The sequence below is a fragment of the Triticum urartu genome, chromosome 6, assembly GCF_003073215.2.
Source record: "Triticum urartu cultivar G1812 chromosome 6, Tu2.1, whole genome shotgun sequence".
NCBI classification, from domain to species: Eukaryota; Viridiplantae; Streptophyta; class Magnoliopsida; order Poales; family Poaceae; genus Triticum; species Triticum urartu.
Window position 1 is genome coordinate 229,613,524 of NC_053027.1, and position 5,281 is coordinate 229,618,804.

A 5,281-nucleotide genomic window follows, 5' to 3' on the forward strand; every position below is an offset into this window, starting at 1 on the left:
TCCAGGCGACCACCGAGATGTACTCGACGCCCAACGGGGCACAGGGGTCGACTGAGGAAGGGGAGGCGAGCGGAGGCGAGAGCGGGGATGACCAAGGCGAGTGGGAGTCCGACGGTGAGGGAGAGGGAGGCGACGACATCTTCTCCAGCGAAGGGGAGGAGGAGGAGGTTGAACCCCCCCCCCCCCCCCCCCCCCCCCCCCCCGTCCAGAGGGGTGATCCAAGCTCAGCCACGATCCAGCGCGGGAACGTGGCAAGGCGACTGCTCCTGTTGGGCAGTCGTCGAAACGCCCTCGAACTTCTTCTCCTCCGCCGACTGGGAGGGCTCCCAAGCATCCACGAGCGATGCCATCCAAGCCGCCCAAGGCTCTTCCCAAGATGAAGATAGCTGTTCCTACCATTTCCGGGTAATAATAAGACTTGCTTTCCTTTGTCGGCCTGGACGGATCCTTGGTCGATTCACTGAGCTAACTGATTGACTTTCGAGATTTGCAGCGGTGCTACTTCTGAGGTCTCCGCCAGGAACGACGACCAAGAGATGGAGGACGCTGTTACCTCCAACCCTGGTACGATTGCTGACGTCCTGCCTTTGAGTCGACTGAACCTTTATTGCGACTCTGGTCGATTGAATGTTTTCCTTGTAGCTCCTCCTCATGTTATTGACCTCCCGGACGATGAAGACAACGAATCGTTGAGAGTGAGGAGGCACAAGAGGGCGTCGACTGACAAGACCCCCCACCAATCCGCTCCGGCGCCCGAGGCCGAGGCTCGGGATGGTGGTGACGCCACTCGGGCTTCAGTGACCTTCGCCGTTCCTCTGGCGAGTGCGCGGCCCTCATCGTCGACTGCGGATCCGTCTTCGCTTTTTGCCACATACCCCGTCCCTGAGGACCAAGCGGTTGCTGCAAAGGAGGCTATACGCCAGGCGGGGATCATGATGGAGCAAGTGAAGATGGCTCGGGAGGCCAGCCAAGCAGCCTATGACGCGAGTTCAGCTCTTCAGAGCAACGTCCAGGTCAGTCGACTCAACACTTGGTCTGTCATGATATGCTGTTTGGAGAGTCTCTTTTCCAAAGATCTTTGTATCTGTACACCCACTGGGTGTGTCTGCCAATCCTTGGACAAGTGGGGGCACGCTAAGTGCACCCACGGGGTGTAGTCCCCGAGACTACAGTGGACTGCTGGCAGTCGACTGTAGTCTTTACATTGTGTTGCGGTAGCTGTATTTCTTCACTCGGTTTGGTCGGGCCAGGTCGAGTGGAACTCTCTTTTTTTTGTCAAACCAGTGGGGGCATGCTGAGTGCACCCACTGGGTGTAGTCCCCGAGACTACTATCGAATGTTTTTCATTCGGCTGTGGTCTTAGAAACGTCATCATTGTCTCTGAGTTACTCAGAAGCAACTTATCTTGGACGTCTGTCGACTGATTTTTCTTTTTGCAGAAATCTTGCAAACTTGTAGCTCGCTATACTGAGTTGGAGAATCAGCAGATCCAGCTCAACCTTAACTTGCAGCTTGCTCAGGAGAATTTGAAGAAGGCGCAAGAAGAGGCAAAAGGTATGGCTGGTGAGGTTCTCCATTCTTAACAGGTGGCTTTTCTTTCCTGTCCATTCTTGATGTTGGTTCCACTCTACGTGCCACAGATAAACTGGAGGAAGATCTGAAAAAGAAGGATCAAGACCTTGCAGAGGCGCTGAAGGAGGCCTCGAGCAAAACGAAGCTCGCAGAAGAGAAGCTGGCTTCGGTCGGGACTCTTGAAGAGGAGAACTCCAGACTGAAAGCTGCTCTTGAGACAGCTAATCGAGATGCCAGACGACTGAAGAAGGAGAAGATGGCTCTGCACGACAAGGCGGGCGAGCTGGCGGGGAAGGCGAAAGATCTGGAGGCTTATCTCGGAGGGCTCGCCAAGAAGCTGTTCGTCATGCTCAAAGGTAATTATTCCAACCTGACTTTCTTGTAGTTGCCGAGCCTGCGTACGGCCACTGTCTTATTCTTGAATCATGTTCGCAGAATTCTGCCAGAACTTCAAAGAGGAAACCGGTCGAGTGGAGCTAGGCTTGGATCCCGCCAATTCTCTCGTGAAGGACGAGGCTGCCATGAACGTGCTCCGACTGGAGTCTCGTGTTACCAGCGTCGTTGATTATCTGGCTCGGCTGAAAGTTGCAATGTCGCGGATCGACACATCACTCTGGCCTGGGACGACGCTTCAGAACGACCTCGAGTCTCTGATGGCTCGACTTAACGAAGTCCCAGGTCGAGTGGCGGAATGGAAGAAATCTTCTGCTAGATGCGGTGCTGATGTCGCTCTGTCTCTGGTCCGCGTCCATTGCAAGGAGGCGCGAGAAGAAAAGCTGGCGGCCATCCAAGTTGCAAATACCAGGAAGCACAGCTTTCAAGACTTCATGGAGACCTTCATCGCTGTTTCCACCCGTATTGCCGATGGGATCGACTTGGATGAGTTCGTCGCCCCTTCCAGTCCTCCTCCTGAGGAGTGAAAAACTTTAAATTTACCTCGGAATGCCGAGTGGATTTGTAACCGTTAAACTTTGCCTTAAATTTGCCTCGGGATGCCGAGTGGACTTGTAACAGTTAAACTTTGCCGAGCCTCGGGCTCGAGTACTTTGAGGTCTGGGACCTTTTAGGCTTTATCCGAAATTGATTTCTTGTTGGGCATCTTCATGGTTTGATCCGTCGAGTGGGACTTGATCTTCACTCGGAATGACCTTGTATTTGCGGCGCAATTCCGAAGGGGGAGTTAGCAGTCGACTCGCGGATTGGGTCGAGTCTTGTACTTAGGCGAGCACTGGGCTGCAGCTAAGCCCCCGAGTGGGAGGTTTGCTCTCCACTCGGTAGGATTTTTAAACACTTAGGCGAGCACTGGGCTGCAGCTAAGCCCCCGAGTGGGAGGTTTGCTCGCCACTCGGTAGGATTTTTTCAATACTTAGGCGAGCACTGGGATGCAGCTAAGCCCCCGAGTGGGAGGATCGCCCTCCACTCGGTAGGATTTTTTTAATACTTAGGCGAGCACTGGGCTGCAGCTAAGCCCCCGAGTGGGAGGATCGCTCTCCACTCGGTAGGATTTTTTCAAACTTAGGCGAGTGCTGGGCTGCAGCTAAGCCCCCGAGTGGGAGGATCGCTCTCCACTCGGTAGGATTTTTTCAAACTTAGGCGAGTGCCGGACTGCAGCTAAGTCTCTAAGTGAGAGAACTTAGGCGAGTGCCGGACTGCAGCTAAGCCCCCGAGTGGGAGGATCACTCTCCACTCGGTAGGATTTTTTCAAACTTAGGCGAGTGCCGGACTGCAGCTAAGTCTCTAAGTGAGAGAACTTAGGCGAGTGCTGGACTGCAGCTAAGCCCCCGAGTGGGAGGATCGCTCTCCACTCGGTAGGATTTTTTCAAACTTAGGCGAGTGCCGGACTGCAACTAAGTCTCTAAGTGAGAGAACTTAGGCGAGTGCTGGACTGCAGCTAAGCCCCCGAGTGGGAGGATCGCTCTCCACTCGGTAGGATTTTTTCAAACTTAAGCGAGTGCCGGACTGCAGCTAAGTCTCTAAGTGAGAGAACTTAGGCGAGTGCTGGGCTGCAGCTAAGCCCCCGAGTGGGAGGTTTGCTTTCCACTCGGTAGGATTTTTTCAAACTTAGGCGAAACGGATTCGCAGCTAAGTCACCCACTGGGGGATTTCATATGTAAACAAAAGTGAGAACAATTAATGGAACACTCTTGCCTTTGATAAAAACGAACTGCAGGAACTTTTCTTATTACATCTCGTCCAAGGGAGAGCTCAAGTGTAAAAGGGGCGGAGTAGTTCCGCATTCCAAGCTCGTGGCTCGTCGATCTGGCGATCAACATTGTAGAGGTGATACGCTCCATTGTGGAGGACTCTGGTGATGATGAAGGGGCCTTCCCAAGTAGGAGCAAGCTTGTGTGGTTTCTGTTGATCCACTCGGAGGACCAAATCTCCTTCTTGGAAGGCTCGACTCTTCACATTCCGGGCGTGGAATCGACACAAGTCTTGCTGATAAATGGTCGATCTGATTATGGCCATCTCCCTCTCTTCTTCTAGGAGGTCGACTGCGTCTTGCTGGGCCTGTTCTGGTTCATCTTCGGTGTAAAGCTCGACTCGGGGCGCGTTGTGAAGAAGATCACTTGGCAGAACCGCTTCGGCTCCGTAAAGCAGAAAGAATGGAGTTCTTCCAGTCGAACGGTTAGGGGTGGTCCTCAATCCCCACAGAACTGACGGAAGCTCGTCGACCCAAGCACCTGCCGCGTGCTTGAGATCACGCATCAGTCGAGGCTTTAGTCCTTTGAGAATCAGACCATTTGCTCTTTCGGCTTGTCCATTCGACTGGGGATGGGCGACCGATGCGTAGTCGACTCGAGTGCCTTGAGAGGCGCAAAAAGCTCTGAACTTGTCTGAATCGAAGTTTGACCCATTGTCAGTGATGATGCTATGCGGGACTCCATATCTGAATGTTAGCCCTCTGACGAAACTGATAGCAGTGCAAGCATCAAGATTCTTGATAGGCTTAGCTTCAATCCATTTGGTAAACTTGTCGACTGCCACAAGCACATGAGTGAAACCACTTCTGCCTGTTCTCAGCGGACCAACCATGTCTAGACCCCAAACAACAAAGGGCCAGATGAGTGGAATGGTCTTCAGGGCTGATGCAGGCTTGTGTGACATGTTGGAGTAGAACTGGCACCCTCCACACTTGTCGACTATCTCTTTTGCCATCTTATTTGCTCTAGGCCAGTAGAATCCCGCTCGGTATGCTTTAGCCACAATGGTCCGAGAGGACGCATGGTGGCCACAGGTCCCCGAGTGGATATCATCAAGGATTATCCGACCTTCTTCTGGTGTTATGCACTTCTGACCAATTCCAGTCGCGCTTTCTCTATACAACTGCCCCTTTATGACTGTGAAGGCCTTGGATCGGCGGACGATCTGTCGAGCCTCTTCATCGTCCTCTGGGAGCTCTTTCCTTAGGATATACGCGATGTACGGTATCGTCCAGTCGGGAGTGATTGCCAAGACTTCCATGATTAGGTCGACCACAGCAGGAACTTCGACTTCAGTCGGATCTGTGGCACTTTTCGGTTGTGGGGCTTCTTCTGTGAAAGGATCCTCCTGGACTGACGGCGAGCGGATGTGCTCCAAAAACACATTGCTGGAATGGCTTCTCTCTTGGAGCCTATCTTTGCCAGATCATCAGCCGCTTGATTTTTCAGTCGGGGGATGTGATGAAGTTCTAACCCCTCGAATTTCTTTTCTAGCTTTCTCACTA